This window comes from Balaenoptera physalus (assembly GCF_965194825.1).
Source record: "Balaenoptera physalus genome assembly, chromosome: 8".
Taxonomy (NCBI): domain Eukaryota; kingdom Metazoa; phylum Chordata; class Mammalia; order Artiodactyla; family Balaenopteridae; genus Balaenoptera; species Balaenoptera physalus.
In genome coordinates, this window is record NC_138887.1 from 34,909,780 (window position 1) to 34,931,845 (window position 22,066).

Here is a 22,066-nt window from a genome sequence, read left to right on the forward strand (position 1 = left end):
ATTTATAAGTCTGCAGGTTTGTGAATTGCAGTGCCCCTGAGCTCCATTTTTCAACTCGCTTTCTTGGGAGCTGGCCGCAAAAGCGCAGGATTGCTTCAGGCCCTACTCTGGTCCCGGGCGGCAGGCTGAGCCTGTTGTTAATTCTTCTTCCTGATGGGAAAATAGAGTGACCTGTGCCTGTTCCAACAACTAGAGCTAGTCTCTCATTGGTTCCCCCTCTTCCCGTTCATCCTCAGAACAAATTGCAACCTGTACGGAACAGGAGGTTAAAGGTGCTGATTCTCCAAGGAGGAAGATTGCTGGTAAAGCGGCTGGAATGGCGAACCCGCGCACAAGGAGATGAGAAATGAGGTGCGTTTTAGAAACCTTTCCCGATCACACGGTGTACCATCTTCTGGGTTTCTCATGCATGTTTTCGATGTAGGAAGATGCCCTTGAACCTGGAGATTTGGGACCCATGGGATGGGTACCACGCAGTATTACTTTAAAGGGTCTGCGTTTGCTCACCCAACCTCACCAAACCTCTCAGCCCCAAGAGTGTCCACCCTTATGTCTCAATCAGCTGTGGGTCTAGATATGGTCAATCCAGGTGGCTTCACAGCCCCTGGACGAATTTTGTAAGAATTTCTCTCTCTTTCACTGTCTTTGTTTCACGGGTTTTTAAAAGTAATTGATTTTTATAATGGGGTTTAGCTGCTTTTCACTGCTGTGTTTATGCCGCTTTACACCCACTTGACTCACTTACAGAGAGATATCAATACATAGGTTTTAAGATTCTTACTAGTCAGATATATTCTTGGGCGGTGAATAGGGGGTGTTGAGTCCAATTCACTGAACTAGGAGTAGGTCTTGTCTATTACCTATTGGGTTTATGGAACGGTATCTGAGCTAATTTGAAACCCTTGTTTTATGCATCACCCCACCTCACCTTTCCCGTTAAGCAGCCATAGTGTGTTTTCTAAACGTGTGACTGTTCTGTTTTGTAATTCAGTTCAAGGGTAGCGGTGTTTACACTCCCTCTATAAGTGATATCTTATGATAAGTGTCTTTTTCTGTGTGACTTATTTCACTTAGAATCGTCGTACCTAAATCCACTCATCATGCTGCTGCTAGCCTTATGACGTTGATTTCATGGCTGAGTGATATTCCATTGTACATAAGGACCACAACTTCTTTATCCATTTTTCTCTTTCCTGGGATATTTAAGGTGTAACAAAGTGGAGGTTCTTGTCAACAGAGCAGCCCTAAACTTTGGTGTGCCTGTGTCTTGCTGATTTTTATTTTTCCCAATTTATACGCCCATAAGTGGAAGTGCCCTATGCTCTCTAAGTTCAGTTTTTTAGATGTTTCAGGACACACCGTACACTTCTCCAGAGTGGCTGTTGTCAATTTACATCTCGCCCTTCAGCGTAGCCAGGCTCCCGTTTCTCCATGGCCTGTCCTGCATTTCTGGTTTTGACACTTTATTCAGCATGGCCCTTTTGACCGATGGGAAGCGAGACTTCTTTGTAGCGCTGATTTGCCTTTCCAGGTTGCTTGGTTGGCCAAAAAGGGCGTATGCGTTTTTTCCTGAATATATTCAGGAAAAAACGCATACGCCCTTTTTGGCCAAGGGCATCATTGTCCAGGTTTTGCCGCTTTTCCTGTGCTTTAAAGGCGATTCGAATCTCCCTCCTGAAATCTGTTTCCTGCAATTCTGCCTTGCTTTCAAATCCTCTTCGTTGCCTTCCCTCGATATATTTGTGGACGAGAGTGATCATTTATAAGTCTGCAGGTTTGTGAATTGCAGTGCCCCTGAGCTCCATTTTTCAACTCGCTTTCTTGGGAGCTGGCCGCAAAAGCGCAGGATTGCTTCAGGCCCTACTCTGGTCCCGGGCGGCAGGCTGAGCCTGTGGTTAATTCTTCTTCCTGATGGGAAAATAGAGTGACCTGTGCCTGTCCCAACACCTAGAGCTAGTCTCTCATTGGTTCCCCCTCTTCCCGTTCATCCTCAGGACAAATTGCAACCTGTACGGAACAGGAGGTTAAAGGTGCTGATTCTCCAAGGAGGGAGATTGCTTGTAAAGCGGCTGGAATAGCGAACACGCGCACAAGGAGATGAGAAATGAGGTGCGTTTTAGAAACCTTTCCCGATCACACGGTGTACCATCTTCTGGGTTTCTCATGCATGTTTTCGATGTAGGAAGATGCCCTTGAACCTGGAGATTTGGGACCCATGGGATGGGTACCACGCAGTATTACGTTAAAGGGTCTGCGTTTGCTCACACAACCTCACCAAACCTCTCAGCCCCAAGAGTGTCCACCCTTATGTCTCAATCAGCTGTGGGTCTAGATATGGTCAATCCAGGTGGCATCACAGCCCCTGAACGAATTTTGGAAGAATTTCTCTCTCTTTCACTGTCTTTGTTTCACGGGTTTTTAAAAGTAATTGATTTTTATAATGGGGTTTAGCTGCTTTTCACTGCTGTGTTTATGCCGCTTTACACCCACTTGACTCACTTACAGAGAGATATCAATACATAGGTTTTAAGATTCTTACTAGTCAGATATATTCTTGGGCGGTGAATAGGGGGTGTTGAGTCCAATTCACTGAACTAGGAGTAGGTCTTGTCTATTACCTATTGGGTTTATGGAACGGTATCTGAGCTAATTTGAAACCCTTGTTTTATGCATCACCCCACCTCACCTTTCCCGTTAAGCAGCCATAGTGTGTTTTCTAAACGTGTGACTCTGTTCTGTTTTGTAATTCAGTTCAAGGGTAGCGGTGTTTACACTCCCTCTATAAGTGATATCTTATGATAAGTGTCTTTTTCTGTGTGACTTATTTCACTTAGAATCGTCGTACCTAATTCCACTCATCATGCTGCTGCTAGCCTTATGACGTTGATTTCATGAATGAGTGATATTCCATTGTACATAAGGACCACAACTTCTTTATCCATTTTTCTCTTTCCTGGGATATTTAAGGTGTAACGAAGTGGAGGTTCTTGTCAACAGAGCAGCCCTAAACTTTGGGGTGCCTGTGTCTTGCTGATTTTTAGTTTTCCCAATTTATACGCCCATAAGTGGAAGTGCCCTATGCTCTCTAAGCTGAGTTTTTTAGATGTTTCAGGACACACCGTACACTTCTCGAGAGTGGCTGTTGTCAATTTACATCTCGCTCATCAGCGTAGCAAGGCTCCCGTTTCTCCATGGCCTGTCCTGCATTTCTTGTTTTGACACTTTATTCAGCATGGCCGTTTTGACCGATGGGAAGCGAGACTTCTTCGTAGCGCTGATTTGCCTTTCCAGGTTGCTTGGTTGGCCAAAAAGGGCGTATGCGTTTTTTCCTGAATATATTCAGGAAAAAACGCATACGCCCTTTTTGGCCAAGGGCATCATTGTCGAGGTTTTGCCGCTTTTCCTGTGCTTTAAAGGCGATTCGAATCTCCCTCCTGAAATCTGTTTCCTGCAATTCTGCCTTGCTTTCAAATCCTCTTCGTTGCCTTCCCTCAATATATTTGTGGACGAGAGTGATCATTTATAAGTCTGCAGGTTTGTGAATTGCAGTGCCCCTGAGCTCCATTTTTCAACTCGCTTTCTTGGGAGCTGGCCGCAAAAGCGCAGGATTGCTTCAGGCCCTACTCTGGTCCCGGGCGGCAGGCTGAGCCTGTGGTTAATTCTTCTTCCTGATGGGAAAATAGAGTGACCTGTGCCTGTCCCAACACCTAGAGCTAGTCTCTCATTGGTTCCCCCTCTTTCCGTTCATCCTCAGGACAAATTGCAACCTATACGGAACAGGAGGTTAAAGGTGCTGATTCTCCAAGGAGGGAGATTGCTTGTAAAGCGGCTGGAATGGCGTACCCGCGCACAAGGAGATGAGAAATGAGGTGCGTTTTAGAAACCTTTCCCGATCACACGGTGTACCATCTTCTGGGTTTCTCATGCATGTTTTCGATGTAGGAAGATGCCCTTGAAGCTGGAGATTTGGGACCCATGGGATGGGTACCACGCAGTATTACTTTAAAGGGTCTGCGTTTGCTCACCCAACCTCACCAAACCTCTCAGCCCCAAGAGTGTCCACCCTTATGTCTCAATCAGCTGTGGGTCTAGATATGGTCAATCCAGGTGGCATCACAGCCCCTGAACGAATTTTGGAAGAATTTCTCTCTCTTTCACTGTCTTTGTTTCACGGGTTTTTAAAAGTAATTGATTTTTATAATGGGGTTTAGCTGCTTTTCACTGCTGTGTTTATGCCGCTTTACACCCACTTGACTCACTTACAGAGAGATATCAATACATAGGTTTTAAGATTCTTACTAGTCAGATATATTCTTGGGCGGTGAATAGGGGGTGTTGAGTCCAATTCACTGAACTAGGAGTAGGTCTTGTCTATTACCTATTGGGTTTATGGAACGGTATCTGAGCTAATTTGAAACCCTTGTTTTATGCATCACCCCACCTCACCTTTCCCGTTAAGCAGCCATAGTGTGTTTTCTAAACGTGTGACTCTGTTCTGTTTTGTAATTCAGTTCAAGGGTAGCGGTGTTTACACTCCCTCTATAAGTGATATCTTATGATAAGTGTCTTTTTCTGTGTGACTTATTTCACTTAGAATCGTCGTACCTAAATCCACTCATCATGCTGCTGCTAGCCTTATGACGTTGATTTCATGGCTGAGTGATATTCCATTGTACATAAGGACCACAACTTCTTTATCCATTTTTCTCTTTCCTGGGATATTTAAGGTGTAAGGAAGTGGAGGTTCTTGTCAACAGAGCAGCCCTAAACTTTGGGGTGCCTGTGTCTTGCTGATTTTTAGTTTTCCCAATTTATACGCCCATGTGTGGAAGTACCCTATGATCTCTAAGCTGAGTTTTTTATATGTTTCAGGACACACCGTACACTTCTCCAGAGTGGCTGTTTTCAATTTACATCTCGCCCATCAGCGTAGCAAGGCTCCCGTTTCTCCATGGCCTGTCCTGCATTTCTGGTTTTGACACTTTATTCAGCATGGTCCTCTTGACCGATGGGAAGCGATACTTCTTTGTAGCGCTGATTTGCCTTTCCAGGTTGCTTGGTTGGCCAAAAAGGGCGTATGCGTTTTTTCCTGAATATATTCAGGAAAAAACGCATACGCCCTTTTTGGCCAAGGGCATCATTGTCGAGGTTTTGCCGCTTTTCCTGTGCTTTAAAGGCGATTCGAATCTCCCTCCTGAAATCTGTTTCCTGCAATTCTGCCTTGCTTTCAAATCCTCTTCGTTGCCTTCCCTCAATATATTTGTGGACGAGAGTGATCATTTATAAGTCTGCAGGTTTGTGAATTGCAGTGCCCCTGAGCTCCATTTTACAACTCGTTTTCTTGGGAGTTGGCCGCAAAAGCGCAGGATTGCTTCAGGCCCTACTCTGGTCCCGGGCGGCAGGCTGAGCCTGTGGTTAATTCTTCTTCCTGATGGGAAAATAGAGTGACCTGTGCCTGTCCCAACACCTAGAGCTAGTCTCTCATTGGTTCCCCCTCTTCCCGTTCATCCTCAGGACAAATAGCAACCTGTACGGAACAGGAGGTTAAAGGTGCTGATTCTCCAAGGAGGGAGATTGCTAGTAAAGCGGCTGAAATGGCGAACCCGCGCACAAGGAGATGAGAAATGAGGTGCGTTTTAGAAACCTTTCCCGATCACACGGTGTACCATCTTCTGGGTTTCTCATGCATGTTTTCGATGTAGGAAGATGCCCTTGAACCTGGAGATTTGGGACCCATGGGATGGGTACCACGCAGTATTACTTTAAAGGGTCTGCGTTTGCTCACCCAACCTCACCAACCCTCTCAGCCCCAAGAGTGTCCACCCTTATGTCTCAATCAGCTGTGGGTCTAGATATGGTCAATCCAGGTGGCATCACAGCCCCTGAACGAATTTTGGAAGAATTTCTCTCTGTTTCACTGTCTTTGTTTCACGGGTTTTTAAAAGTAATTGATTTTTATAATGGGGTTTAGCTGCTTTTCACTGCTGTGTTTATGCCGCTTTAAAACCACTTGACTCACTTACAGAGAGATATCAATACATAGGTTTTAAGATTCTTACTAGTCAGATATATTCTTGGGCGGTGAATAGGGGGTGTTGAGTCCAATTCACTGAGCTAGGAGTAGGTCTTGTCTATTACCTATTGGGTTTATGGAACGGTATCTGAGCTAATTTGAAACCCTTGTTTTATGCATCACCCCACCTCACCTTTCCCGTTAAGCAGCCATAGTGTGTTTTCTAAACGTGTGACTCTGTTCTGTTTTGTAATTCAGTTCAAGGGTAGCGGTGTTTACACTCCCTCTATAAGTTTTATCTTATGATAAGTGTCTTTTTCTGTGTGACCTATTTCACTTAGAATCGTCGTACCTAAATCCACTCATCATGCTGCTGCTAGCCTTATGACGTTGATTTCATGGCTGAGTGATATTCCATTGTACATAAGGACCACAACTTCTTTATCCATTTTTCTCTTTCCTGGGATATTTAAGGTGTAACGAAGTGGAGGTTCTTGTCAACAGAGCAGCCCTAAACTTTGGGGTGCCTGTGTCTTGCTGATTTTTAGTTTTCCCAATTTATACGCCCATAAGTGGAAGTGCCCTATGCTCTCTAAGCTGAATTCTTCAGATGTTTCAAGACACACGGTACACTTCTCCAGAGTGGCTGTTGTCAATTTACATCTCGCCCATCAACGTAGCAAGGCTCCCGTTTCTCCATGGCCTGTCCTGCATTTCTGGTTTTGACACTTTATTCAGCATGGCCCTTTTGACCGATGGGAAGCGAGACTTCTTTGTAGCGCTGATTTGCCTTTCCAGGTTGCTTGGTTGGCCAAAAAGGGCGTATGCGTTTTTTCCTGAATATATTCAGGAAAAAACGCATACGCCCTTTTTGGCCAAGGGCATCATTGTCGAGGTTTTGCCGCTTTTCCTGTGCTTTAAAGGCGATTCGAATCTCCCTCCTGAAATCTGTTTCCTGCAATTCGGCCTTGCTTTCAAATCCTCATCGTTGCCTTCCCTCAATATATTTGTGGACGAGAGTGATCATTTATAAGTCTGCAGGTTTGTGAATTGCAGTGCCCCTGAGCTCCATTTTTCAACTCGTTTTCTTGGGAACTGGCCGCAAAAGCGCAGGATTGCTTCAGGCCCTACTCTGGTCCCGGGCGGCAGGCTGAGCCTGTGGTTAATTCTTCTTCCTGATGGGAAAATAGAGTGACCTGTGCCTGTCCCAACACCTAGAGCTAGTCTCTCATTGGTTCCCCCTCTTCCCGTTCATCCTCAGGACAAATAGCAACCTGTACGGAACAGGAGGTTAAAGGTGCTGATTCTCCAAGGAGGGAGATTGCTAGTAAAGCGGCTGAAATGGCGAACCCGCGCACAAGGAGATGAGAAATGAGGTGCGTTTTAGAAAACTTTCCCGATCACACGGTGTACCATCTTCTGGGTTTCTCATGCATGTTTTCGATGTAGGAAGATGCCCTTGAACCTGGAGATTTGGGACCCATGGGATGGGTACCACGCAGTATTATTTTAAAGGGTCTGCGTTTGCTCACCCAACCTCACCAACCCTCTCAGCCCCAAGAGTGTCCACCCTTATGTCTCAATCAGCTGTGGGTCTAGATATGGTCAATCCAGGTGGCATCACAGCCCCTGAACGAATTTTGGAAGAATTTCTCTCTCTTTCACTGTCTTTGTTTCACGGGTTTTTAAAAGTAATTGATTTTTATAATGGGGTTTAGCTGCTTTTCACTGCTGTGTTTATGCCGCTTTAAAACCACTTGACTCACTTACAGAGAGATATCAATACATAGGTTTTAAGATTCTTACTAGTCAGATATATTCTTGGGCGGTGAATAGGGGGTGTTGAGTCCAATTCACTGAGCTAGGAGTAGGTCTTGTCTATTACCTATTGGGTTTATGGAACGGTATCTGAGCTAATTTGAAACCCTTGTTTTATGCATCACCCCACCTCACCTTTCCCGTTAAGCAGCCATAGTGTGTTTTCTAAACGTGTGACTCTGTTCTGTTTTGTAATTCAGTTCAAGGGTAGCGGTGTTTACACTCCCTCTATAAGTTTTATCTTATGATAAGTGTCTTTTTCTGTGTGACTTATTTCACTTAGAATCGTCGTACCTAAATCCACTCATCATGCTGCTGCTAGCCTTATGACGTTGATTTCATGGCTGAGTGATATTCCATTGTACATAAGGACCACAACTTCTTTATCCATTTTTCTCTTTCCTGGGATATTTAAGGTGTAACGAAGTGGAGGTTCTTGTCAACAGAGCAGCCCTAAACTTTGGGGTGCCTGTGTCTTGCTGATTTTTAGTTTTCCCAATTTATACGCCCATAAGTGGAAGTGCCCTATGCTCTCTAAGCTGAATTCTTCAGATGTTTCAAGACACACGGTACACTTCTCCAGAGTGGCTGTTGTCAATTTACATCTCGCCCATCAACGTAGCAAGGCTCCCGTTTCTCCATGGCCTGTCCTGCATTTCTGGTTTTGACACTTTATTCAGCATGGCCCTTTTGACCGATGGGAAGCGAGACTTCTTTGTAGCGCTGATTTGCCTTTCCAGGTTGCTTGGTTGGCCAAAAAGGGCGTATGCGTTTTTTCCTGAATATATTCAGGAAAAAACGCATACGCCCTTTTTGGCCAAGGGCATCATTGTCGAGGTTTTGCCGCTTTTCCTGTGCTTTAAAGGCGATTCGAATCTCCCTCCTGAAATCTGTTTCCTGCAATTCGGCCTTGCTTTCAAATCCTCATCGTTGCCTTCCCTCAATATATTTGTGGACGAGAGTGATCATTTATAAGTCTGCAGGTTTGTGAATTGCAGTGCCCCTGAGCTCCATTTTTCAACTCGTTTTCTTGGGAGCTGGCCGCAAAAGCGCAGGATTGCTTCAGGCCCTACTCTGGTCCCGGGCGGCAGGCTGAGCCTGTGGTTAATTCTTCTTCCTGATGGGAAAATAGAGTGACCTGTGCCTGTCCCAACACCTAGAGCTAGTCTCTCATTGGTTCCCCCTCTTCCCGTTCATCCTCAGGACAAATAGCAACCTGTTCGGAACAGGAGGTTAAAGGTGCTGATTCTCCAAGGAGGGAGATTGCTAGTAAAGAGGCTGAAATGGCGAACCCGCGCACAAGGAGATGAGAAATGAGGTGCGTTTTAGAAACCTTTCCCGATCACAAGGTGTACCATCTTCTGGGTTTCTCATGCATGTTTTCGATGTAGGAAGATGCCCTTGAACCTGGAGATTTGGGACCCATGGGATGGGTACCACGCAGTATTACTTTAAAGGGTCTGCGTTTGCTCACCCAACCTCACCAACCCTCTCAGCCCCAAGAGTGTCCACCCTTATGTCTCAATCAGCTGTGGGTCTAGATATGGTCAATCCAGGTGGCATCACAGCCCCTGAACGAATTTTGGAAGAATTTCTCTCTCTTTCACTGTCTTTGTTTCACGGGTTTTTAAAAGTAATTGATTTTTATAATGGGGTTTAGCTGCTTTTCACTGCTGTGTTTATGCCGCTTTACACCCACTTGACTCACTTACAGAGAGATATCAATACATAGGTTTTAAGATTCTTACTAGTCAGATATATTCTTGGGCGGTGAATAGGGGGTGTTGAGTCCAATTCACTGAACTAGGAGTAGGTCTTGTCTATTACCTATTGGGTTTATGGAACGGTATCTGAGCTAATTTGAAACCCTTGTTTTATGCATCACCCCACCTCACCTTTCCCGTTAAGCAGCCATAGTGTGTTTTCTAAACGTGGGACTCTGTTCTGTTTTGTAATTCAGTTCAAGGGTAGCGGTGTTTACACTCCCTCTATAAGTGATATCTTATGATAAGTGTCTTTTTCTGTGTGACTTATTTCACTTAGTATCGTCGTACCTAAATCCACTCATCATGCTGCTGCTAGCCTTATGACGTTGATTTCATGGCTGAGTGATATTCCATTGTACATAAGGACCACAACTTCTTTATCCATTTTTCTCTTTCCTGGGATATTTAAGGTGTAACGAAGTGGAGGTTCTTGTCAACAGAGCAGACCTAAACTTTGGGGTGCCTGTGTCTTGCTGATTTTTAGTTTTCCCAATTTATACGCCCATAAGTGGAAGTGCCCTATGCTCTCTAAGCTGAGTTTTTTAGATGTTTCACGACACACCGTACACTTCTCCAGAGTGGCTGTTGTCAATTTACATCTCGCCCATCAGCGTAGCAAGGCTCCCGTTTCTCCATGGCCTGTCCTGCATTTCTGGTTTTGACACTTTATTCAGCATGGCCCTTTTGACCGATGGGAAGCGAGACTTCTGTGTAGCGCTGATTTGCCTTTCCAGGTTGCTTGTTAGGCCAAAAAGGGCTTATGCGTTTTTTCCTGAATATATTCAGGAAAAAACGCATACGCCCTTTTTGGCCAAGGGCATCATTGTCGAGGTTTTGCCGCTTTTCCTGTGCTTTAAAGGCGATTCGAATCTCCCTCCTGAAATCTGTTTCCTGCAATTCTGCCTTGCTTTCAAATCCTCTTCGTTGCCTTCCCTCAATATACTTGTGGACGAGAGTGATCATTTATAAGTCTGCAGGTTTGTGAATTGCAGTGCCCCTGAGCTCCATTTTTCAACTCGTTTTCTTGGGAGCTGGCCGCAAAAGCGCAGGATTGCTTCAGGCCCTACTCTGGTCCCGGGCGGCAGGCTGAGCCTGTGGTTAATTCTTCTTCCTGATGGGAAAATAGAGTGACCTGTGCCTGTCCCAACACCTAGAGCTAGTCTCTCATTGGTTCCCCCTCTTCCCGTTCATCCTCAGGACAAATAGCAACCTGTACGGAACAGGAGGTTAAAGGTGCTGATTCTCCAAGGAGGGGGATTGCTAGTAAAGCGGCTGAAATGGCGAACCCGCGCACAAGGAGATGAGAAATGAGGTGCGTTTTAGAAACCTTTCCCGATCACACGGTGTACCGTCTTCTGGGTTTCTCATGCATGTTTTCGATGTAGGAAGATGCCCTTGAACCTGGAGATTTGGGACCCATGGGATGGGTACCACGCAGTATTACTTTAAAGGGTCTGCGTTTGCTCACCCAACCTCACCAACCCTCTCACCCCAAGAGTGTCCACCCTTATGTCTCAATCAGCTGTGGGTCTAGATATGGTCAATCCAGGTGGCATCACAGCCCCTGAACGAATTTTGGAAGAATTTCTCTCTCTTTCACTGTCTTTGTTTCACGGGTTTTTAAAAGTAATTGATTTTTATAATGGGGTTTAGCTGCTTTTCACTGCTGTGTTTATGCCGCTTTAAAACCACTTGACTCACTTACAGAGAGATATCAATACATAGGTTTTAAGATTCTTACTAGTCAGATATATTCTTGGGCGGTGAATAGGGGGTGTTGAGTCCAATTCACTGAGCTAGGAGTAGGTCTTGTCTATTACCTATTGGGTTTATGGAACGGTACCTGAGCTAATTTGAAACCCTTGTTTTATGCATCACCCCACCTCACCTTTCCCGTTAAGCAGCCATAGTGTGTTTTCTAAACGTGGGACTCTGTTCTGTTTTGTAATTCAGTTCAAGGGTAGCGGTGTTTACACTCCCTCTATAAGTGATATCTTATGATAAGTGTCTTTTTCTGTGTGACTTATTTCACTTAGTATCGTCGTACCTAAATCCACTCATCATGCTGCTGCTAGCCTTATGACGTTGATTTCATGGCTGAGTGATATTCCATTGTACATAAGGACCACAACTTCTTTATCCATTTTTCTCTTTCCTGGGATATTTAAGGTGTAAGGAAGTGGAGGTTCTTGTCAACAGAGCAGCCCTAAACTTTGGGGTGCCTGTGTCTTGCTGATTTTTAATTTTCCCAGTTTATACGCCCATGTGTGGAAGTACCCTATGATCTCTAAGCTGAGTTTTTTATATGTTTCAGGACACACCGTACACTTCTCCAGAGTGGCTGTTTTCAATTTACATCTCGCTCATCAGCGTAGCAAGGCTCCCGTTTCTCCATGGCCTGTCCTGCATTTCTGGTTTTGACACTTTATTCAGCATGGTCCTCTTGACCGATGGGAAGCGATACTTCTTTGTAGCGCTGATTTGCCTTTCCAGGTTGCTTGGTTGGCCAAAAAGGGCGTATGCGTTTTTTCCTGAATATATTCAGGAAAAAACGCATACGCCCTTTTTGGCCAAGGGCATCATTGTCGAGGTTTTGCCGCTTTTCCTGTGCTTTAAAGGCGATTCGAATCTCCCTCCTGAAATCTGTTTCCTGCAATTCTGCCTTGCTTTCAAATCCTCTTCGTTGCCTTCCCTCAATATATTTGTGGATGAGAGTGATCATTTATAAGTCTGCAGGTTTGTGAATTGCAGTGCCACTGAGCTCCATTTTTCAACTCGCTTTCTTGGGAGCTGGCCGCAAAAGCGCAGGATTGCTTCAGGCCCTACTCTGGTCCCGGGCGGCAGGCTGAGCCTGTGGTTAATTCTTCTTCCTGATGGGAAAATAGAGTGACCTGTGCCTGTCCCAACACCTAGAGCTAGTCTCTCATTGGTTCCCCCTCTTTCCGTTCATCCTCAGGACAAATTGCAACCTATACGGAACAGGAGGTTAAAGGTGCTGATTCTCCAAGGAGGGAGATTGCTTGTAAAGCGGCTGGAATGGCGTACCCGCGCACAAGGAGATGAGAAATGAGGTGCGTTTTAGAAACCTTTCCCGATCACACGGTGTACCATCTTCTGGGTTTCTCATGCATGTTTTCGATGTAGGAAGATGCCCTTGAACCGGGAGATTTGGGACCCATGGGATGGGTACCACGCAGTATTACTTTAAAGGGTGTGCGTTTGCTCACCCAACCTCACCAAACCTCTCAGCCCCAAGAGTGTCCACCCTTATGTCTCAATCAGCTGTGGGTCTAGATATGGTCAATCCAGGTGGCATCACAGCCCCTGAACGAATTTTGGAAGAATTTCTCTCTCTTTCACTGTCTTTGTTTCACGGGTTTTTAAAAGTAATTGATTTTTATAATGGGGTTTAGCTGCTTTTCACTGCTGTGTTTATGCCGCTTTACACCCACTTGACTCACTTACAGAGAGATATCAATACATAGGTTTTAAGATTCTTACTAGTCAGATATATTCTTGGGCGGTGAATAGGGGGTGTTGAGTCCAATTCACTGAACTAGGAGTAGGTCTTGTCTATTACCTATTGGGTTTATGGAACGGTATCTGAGCTAATTTGAAACCCTTGTTTTATGCATCACCCCACCTCACCTTTCCCGTTAAGCAGCCATAGTGTGTTTTCTAAACGTGGGACTCTGTTCTGTTTTGTAATTCAGTTCAAGGGTAGCGGTGTTTACACTCCCTCTATAAGTGATATCTTATGATAAGTGTCTTTTTCTGTGTGACTTATTTCACTTAGAATCGTCGTACCTAAATCCACTCATCATGCTGCTGCTAGCCTTATGACGTTGATTTCATGGCTGAGTGATATTCCATTGTACATAAGGACCACAACTTCTTTATCCATTTTTCTCTTTCCTGGGATATTTAAGGTGTAACGAAGTGGAGGTTCTTGTCAACAGAGCAGCCCTAAACTTTGGGGTGCCTGTGTCTTGCTGATTTTTAGTTTTCCCAATTTATACGCCCATGTGTGGAAGTACCCTATGATCTCTAAGCTGAGTTTTTTATATGTTTCAGGACACACCGTACACTTCTCCAGAGTGGCTGTTTTCAATTTACATCTCGCCCATCAGCGTAGCAAGGCTCCCGTTTCTCCATGGCCTGTCCTGCATTTCTGGTTTTGACACTTTATTCAGCATGGTCCTCTTGACCGATGGGAAGCGATACTTCTTTGTAGCGCTGATTTGCCTTTCCAGGTTGCTTGGTTGGCCAAAAAGGGCGTATGCGTTTTTTCCTGAATATATTCAGGAAAAAACGCATACGCCCTTTTTGGCCAAGGGCATCATTGTCGAGGTTTTGCCGCTGTTCCTGTGCTTTAAAGGCGATTCGAATCTCCCTCCTGAAATCTGTTTCCTGCAATTCTGCCTTGCTTTCAAATCCTCTTCGTTGCCTTCCCTCAATATATTTGTGGACGAGAGTGATCATTTATAAGTCTGCAGGTTTGTGAATTGCAGTGCCCCTGAGCTCCATTTTTCAACTCGCTTTCTTGGGAGCTGGCCGCAAAAGCGCAGGATTGCTTCAGGCCCTACTCTGGTCCCGGGCGGCAGGCTGAGCCTGTGGTTAATTCTTCTTCCTGATGGGAAAATAGAGCGACCTGTGCCTGTCCCAACACCTAGAGCTAGTCTCTCATTGGTTCCCCCTTTTCCCGTTCATCCTCAGGACAAATTGCAACCTGTACGGAACAGGAGGTTAAAGGTGCTGATTCTCCAAGGAGGGAGATTGCTAGTAAAGCGGCTGAAATGGCGAACCCGCGCACAAGGAAATGAGAAATGAGGTGCGTTTTAGAAACCTTTCCCGATCACACGGTGTACCATCTTCTGGGTTTCTCATGCATGTTTTCGATGTAGGAAGATGCCCTTGAACCTGGAGATTTGGGACCCATGGGATGGGTACCACGCAGTATTACTTTAAAGGGTCTGCGTTTGCTCACCCAACCTCACCAAACCTCTCAGCCCCAAGAGTGTCCACCCTTATGTCTCAATCAGCTGTGGGTCTAGATATGGTCAATCCAGGTGGCATCACAGCCCCTGAACGAATTTTGTAAGAATTTCTCTCTCTTTCACTGTCTTTGATTCACGGGTTTTTAAAAGTAATTGATTTTTATAATGGGGTTTAGCTGCTTTTCACTGCTGTGTTTATGCCGCTTTAAAACCACTTGACTCACTTACAGAGAGATATCAATACATAGGTTTTAAGATTCTTACTAGTCAGATATATTCTTGGGCGGTGAATAGGGGGTGTTGAGTCCAATTCACTGAGCTAGGAGTAGGTCTTGTCTATTACCTATTGGGTTTATGGAACGGTATCTGAGCTAATTTGAAACCCTTGTTTTATGCATCACCCCACCTCACCTTTCCCGTTAAGCAGCCATAGTGTGTTTTCTAAACGTGTGACTCTGTTCTGTTTTGTAATTCAGTTCAAGGGTAGCGGTGTTTACACTCCCTCTATAAGTTTTATCTTATGATAAGTGTCTTTTTCTGTGTGACCTATTTCACTTAGAATCGTCGTACCTAAATCCACTCATCATGCTGCTGCTAGCCTTATGACGTTGATTTCATGGCTGAGTGATATTCCATTGTACATAAGGACCACAACTTCTTTATCCATTTTTCTCTTTCCTGGGATATTTAAGGTGTAACGAAGTGGAGGTTCTTGTCAACAGAGCAGCCCTAAACTTTGGGGTGCCTGTGTCTTGCTGATTTTTAGTTTTCCCAATTTATACGCCCATAAGTGGAAGTGCCCTATGCTCTCTAAGCTGAATTCTTCAGATGTTTCAAGACACACGGTACACTTCTCCAGAGTGGCTGTTGTCAATTTACATCTCGCCCATCAACGTAGCAAGGCTCCCGTTTCTCCATGGCCTGTCCTGCATTTCTGGTTTTGACACTTTATTCAGCATGGCCCTTTTGACCGATGGGAAGCGAGACTTCTTTGTAGCGCTGATTTGCCTTTCCAGGTTGCTTGGTTGGCCAAAAAGGGCGTATGCGTTTTTTCCTGAATATATTCAGGAAAAAACGCATACGCCCTTTTTGGCCAAGGGCATCATTGTCGAGGTTTTGCCGCTTTTCCTGTGCTTTAAAGGCGATTCGAATCTCCCTCCTGAAATCTGTTTCCTGCAATTCTGCCTTGCTTTCAAATCCTCTTCGTTGCCTTCCCTCAATATACTTGTGGACGAGAGTGATCATTTATAAGTCTGCAGGTTTGTGAATTGCAGTGCCCCTGAGCTCCATTTTTCAACTCGTTTTCTTGGGAGCTGGCCGCAAAAGCGCAGGATTGCTTCAGGCCCTACTCTGGTCCCGGGCGGCAGGCTGAGCCTGTGGTTAATTCTTCTTCCTGATGGGAAAATAGAGTGACCTGTGCCTGTCCCAACACCTAGAGCTAGTCTCTCATTGGTTCCCCCTCTTCCCGTTCATCCTCAGGACAAATAGCAACCTGTACGGAACAGGAGGTTAAAGGTGCTGATTCTCCAAGGAGGGGGATTGCTAGTAAAGCGGCTGAAATGGCGAACCCGCGCACAAGGAGATGAGAAATGAGGTGCGTTTTAGAAACCTTTCCCGATCACACGGTGTACCGTCTTCTGGGTTTCTCATGCATGTTTTCGATGTAGGAAGATGCCCTTGAACCTGGAGATTTGGGACCCATGGGATGGGTACCACGCAGTATTACTTTAAAGGGTCTGCGTTTGCTCACCCAACCTCACCAACCCTCTCACCCCAAGAGTGTCCACCCTTATGTCTCAATCAGCTGTGGGTCTAGATATGGTCAATCCAGGTGGCATCACAGCCCCTGAACGAATTTTGGAAGAATTTCTCTCTCTTTCACTGTCTTTGTTTCACGGGTTTTTAAAAGTAATTGATTTTTATAATGGGGTTTAGCTGCTTTTCACTGCTGTGTTTATGCCGCTTTAAAACCACTTGACTCACTTACAGAGAGATATCAATACATAGGTTTTAAGATTCTTACTAGTCAGATATATTCTTGGGCGGTGAATAGGGGGTGTTGAGTCCAATTCACTGAGCTAGGAGTAGGTCTTGTCTATTACCTATTGGGTTTATGGAACGGTACCTGAGCTAATTTGAAACCCTTGTTTTATGCATCACCCCACCTCACCTTTCCCGTTAAGCAGCCATAGTGTGTTTTCTAAACGTGGGACTCTGTTCTGTTTTGTAATTCAGTTCAAGGGTAGCGGTGTTTACACTCCCTCTATAAGTGATATCTTATGATAAGTGTCTTTTTCTGTGTGACTTATTTCACTTAGTATCGTCGTACCTAAATCCACTCATCATGCTGCTGCTAGCCTTATGACGTTGATTTCATGGCTGAGTGATATTCCATTGTACATAAGGACCACAACTTCTTTATCCATTTTTCTCTTTCCTGGGATATTTAAGGTGTAAGGAAGTGGAGGTTCTTGTCAACAGAGCAGCCCTAAACTTTGGGGTGCCTGTGTCTTGCTGATTTTTAATTTTCCCAGTTTATACGCCCATGTGTGGAAGTACCCTATGATCTCTAAGCTGAGTTTTTTATATGTTTCAGGACACACCGTACACTTCTCCAGAGTGGCTGTTTTCAATTTACATCTCGCCCATCAGCGTAGCAAGGCTCCCGTTTCTCCATGGCCTGTCCTGCATTTCTGGTTTTGACACTTTATTCAGCATGGTCCTCTTGACCGATGGGAAGCGATACTTCTTTGTAGCGCTGATTTGCCTTTCCAGGTTGCTTGGTTGGCCAAAAAGGGCGTATGCGTTTTTTCCTGAATATATTCAGGAAAAAACGCATACGCCCTTTTTGGCCAAGGGCATCATTGTCGAGGTTTTGCCGCTTTTCCTGTGCTTTAAAGGCGATTCGAATCTCCCTCCTGAAATCTGTTTCCTGCAATTCTGCCTTGCTTTCAAATCCTCTTCGTTGCCTTCCCTCAATATATTTGTGGATGAGAGTGATCATTTATAAGTCTGCAGGTTTGTGAATTGCAGTGCCACTGAGCTCCATTTTTCAACTCGCTTTCTTGGGAGCTGGCCGCAAAAGCGCAGGATTGCTTCAGGCCCTACTCTGGTCCCGGGCGGCAGGCTGAGCCTGTGGTTAATTCTTCTTCCTGATGGGAAAATAGAGTGACCTGTGCCTGTCCCAACACCTAGAGCTAGTCTCTCATTGGTTCCCCCTCTTTCCGTTCATCCTCAGGACAAATTGCAACCTATACGGAACAGGAGGTTAAAGGTGCTGATTCTCCAAGGAGGGAGATTGCTTGTAAAGCGGCTGGAATGGCGTACCCGCGCACAAGGAGATGAGAAATGAGGTGCGTTTTAGAAACCTTTCCCGATCACACGGTGTACCATCTTCTGGGTTTCTCATGCATGTTTTCGATGTAGGAAGATGCCCTTGAACCGGGAGATTTGGGACCCATGGGATGGGTACCACGCAGTATTACTTTAAAGGGTGTGCGTTTGCTCACCCAACCTCACCAAACCTCTCAGCCCCAAGAGTGTCCACCCTTATGTCTCAATCAGCTGTGGGTCTAGATATGGTCAATCCAGGTGGCATCACAGCCCCTGAACGAATTTTGGAAGAATTTCTCTCTCTTTCACTGTCTTTGTTTCACGGGTTTTTAAAAGTAATTGATTTTTATAATGGGGTTTAGCTGCTTTTCACTGCTGTGTTTATGCCGCTTTACACCCACTTGACTCACTTACAGAGAGATATCAATACATAGGTTTTAAGATTCTTACTAGTCAGATATATTCTTGGGCGGTGAATAGGGGGTGTTGAGTCCAATTCACTGAACTAGGAGTAGGTCTTGTCTATTACCTATTGGGTTTATGGAACGGTATCTGAGCTAATTTGAAACCCTTGTTTTATGCATCACCCCACCTCACCTTTCCCGTTAAGCAGCCATAGTGTGTTTTCTAAACGTGGGACTCTGTTCTGTTTTGTAATTCAGTTCAAGGGTAGCGGTGTTTACACTCCCTCTATAAGTGATATCTTATGATAAGTGTCTTTTTCTGTGTGACTTATTTCACTTAGAATCGTCGTACCTAAATCCACTCATCATGCTGCTGCTAGCCTTATGACGTTGATTTCATGGCTGAGTGATATTCCATTGTACATAAGGACCACAACTTCTTTATCCATTTTTCTCTTTCCTGGGATATTTAAGGTGTAACGAAGTGGAGGTTCTTGTCAACAGAGCAGCCCTAAACTTTGGGGTGCCTGTGTCTTGCTGATTTTTAGTTTTCCCAATTTATACGCCCATGTGTGGAAGTACCCTATGATCTCTAAGCTGAGTTTTTTATATGTTTCAGGACACACCGTACACTTCTCCAGAGTGGCTGTTTTCAATTTACATCTCGCCCATCAGCGTAGCAAGGCTCCCGTTTCTCCATGGCCTGTCCTGCATTTCTGGTTTTGACACTTTATTCAGCATGGTCCTCTTGACCGATGGGAAGCGATACTTCTTTGTAGCGCTGATTTGCCTTTCCAGGTTGCTTGGTTGGCCAAAAAGGGCGTATGCGTTTTTTCCTGAATATATTCAGGAAAAAACGCATACGCCCTTTTTGGCCAAGGGCATCATTGTCGAGGTTTTGCCGCTTTTCCTGTGCTTTAAAGGCGATTCGAATCTCCCTCCTGAAATCTGTTTCCTGCAATTCTGCCTTGCTTTCAAATCCTCTTCGTTGCCTTCCCTCAATATATTTGTGGACGAGAGTGATCATTTATAAGTCTGCAGGTTTGTGAATTGCAGTGCCCCTGAGCTCCATTTTTCAACTCGCTTTCTTGGGAGCTGGCCGCAAAAGCGCAGGATTGCTTCAGGCCCTACTCTGGTCCCGGGCGGCAGGCTGAGCCTGTGGTTAATTCTTCTTCCTGATGGGAAAATAGAGCGACCTGTGCCTGTCCCAACACCTAGAGCTAGTCTCTCATTGGTTCCCCCTTTTCCCGTTCATCCTCAGGACAAATTGCAACCTGTACGGAACAGGAGGTTAAAGGTGCTGATTCTCCAAGGAGGGAGATTGCTAGTAAAGCGGCTGAAATGGCGAACCCGCGCACAAGGAAATGAGAAATGAGGTGCGTTTTAGAAACCTTTCCCGATCACACGGTGTACCATCTTCTGGGTTTCTCATGCATGTTTTCGATGTAGGAAGATGCCCTTGAACCTGGAGATTTGGGACCCATGGGATGGGTACCACGCAGTATTACTTTAAAGGGTCTGCGTTTGCTCACCCAACCTCACCAAACCTCTCAGCCCCAAGAGTGTCCACCCTTATGTCTCAATCAGCTGTGGGTCTAGATATGGTCAATCCAGGTGGCATCACAGCCCCTGAACGAATTTTGTAAGAATTTCTCTCTCTTTCACTGTCTTTGATTCACGGGTTTTTAAAAGTAATTGATTTTTATAATGGGGTTTAGCTGCTTTTCACTGCTGTGTTTATGCCGCTTTAAAACCACTTGACTCACTTACAGAGAGATATCAATACATAGGTTTTAAGATTCTTACTAGTCAGATATATTCTTGGGCGGTGAATAGGGGGTGTTGAGTCCAATTCACTGAGCTAGGAGTAGGTCTTGTCTATTACCTATTGGGTTTATGGAACGGTATCTGAGCTAATTTGAAACCCTTGTTTTATGCATCACCCCACCTCACCTTTCCCGTTAAGCAGCCATAGTGTGTTTTCTAAACGTGTGACTCTGTTCTGTTTTGTAATTCAGTTCAAGGGTAGCGGTGTTTACACTCCCTCTATAAGTTTTATCTTATGATAAGTGTCTTTTTCTGTGTGACCTATTTCACTTAGAATCGTCGTACCTAAATCCACTCATCATGCTGCTGCTAGCCTTATGACGTTGATTTCATGGCTGAGTGATATTCCATTGTACATAAGGACCACAACTTCTTTATCCATTTTTCTCTTTCCTGGGATATTTAAGGTGTAACGAAGTGGAGGTTCTTGTCAACAGAGCAGCCCTAAACTTTGGGGTGCCTGTGTCTTGCTGATTTTTAGTTTTCCCAATTTATACGCCCATAAGTGGAAGTGCCCTATGCTCTCTAAGCTGAATTCTTCAGATGTTTCAAGACACACGGTACACTTCTCCAGAGTGGCTGTTGTCAATTTACATCTCGCCCATCAACGTAGCAAGGCTCCCGTTTCTCCATGGCCTGTCCTGCATTTCTGGTTTTGACACTTTATTCAGCATGGCCCTTTTGACCGATGGGAAGCGAGACTTCTTTGTAGCGCTGATTTGCCTTTCCAGGTTGCTTGGTTGGCCAAAAAGGGCGTATGCGTTTTTTCCTGAATATATTCAGGAAAAAACGCATACGCCCTTTTTGGCCAAGGGCATCATTGTCGAGGTTTTGCCGCTTTTCCTGTGCTTTAAAGGCGATTCGAATCTCCCTCCTGAAATCTGTTTCCTGCAATTCGGCCTTGCTTTCAAATCCTCATCGTTGCCTTCCCTCAATATATTTGTGGACGAGAGTGATCATTTATAAGTCTGCAGGTTTGTGAATTGCAGTGCCCCTGAGCTCCATTTTTCAACTCGTTTTCTTGGGAACTGGCCGCAAAAGCGCAGGATTGCTTCAGGCCCTACTCTGGTCCCGGGCGGCAGGTGAGCCTGTGGTTAATTCTTCTTCCTGATGGGAAAATAGAGTGACCTGTGCCTGTCCCAACACCTAGAGCTAGTCTCTCATTGGTTCCCCCTCTTCCCGTTCATCCTCAGGACAAATAGCAACCTGTACGGAACAGGAGGTTAAAGGTGCTGATTCTCCAAGGAGGGAGATTGCTAGTAAAGCGGCTGAAATGGCGAACCCGCGCACAAGGAGATGAGAAATGAGGTGCGTTTTAGAAAACTTTCCCGATCACACGGTGTACCATCTTCTGGGTTTCTCATGCATGTTTTCGATGTAGGAAGATGCCCTTGAACCTGGAGATTTGGGACCCATGGGATGGGTACCACGCAGTATTACTTTAAAGGGTCTGCGTTTGCTCACCCAACCTCACCAACCCTCTCAGCCCCAAGAGTGTCCACCCTTATGTCTCAATCAGCTGTGGGTCTAGATATGGTCAATCCAGGTGGCATCACAGCCCCTGAACGAATTTTGGAAGAATTTCTCTCTCTTTCACTGTCTTTGTTTCACGGGTTTTTAAAAGTAATTGATTTTTATAATGGGGTTTAGCTGCTTTTCACTGCTGTGTTTATGCCGCTTTAAAACCACTTGACTCACTTACAGAGAGATATCAATACATAGGTTTTAAGATTCTTACTAGTCAGATATATTCTTGGGCGGTGAATAGGGGGTGTTGAGTCCAATTCACTGAGCTAGGAGTAGGTCTTGTCTATTACCTATTGGGTTTATGGAACGGTATCTGAGCTAATTTGAAACCCTTGTTTTATGCATCACCCCACCTCACCTTTCCCGTTAAGCAGCCATAGT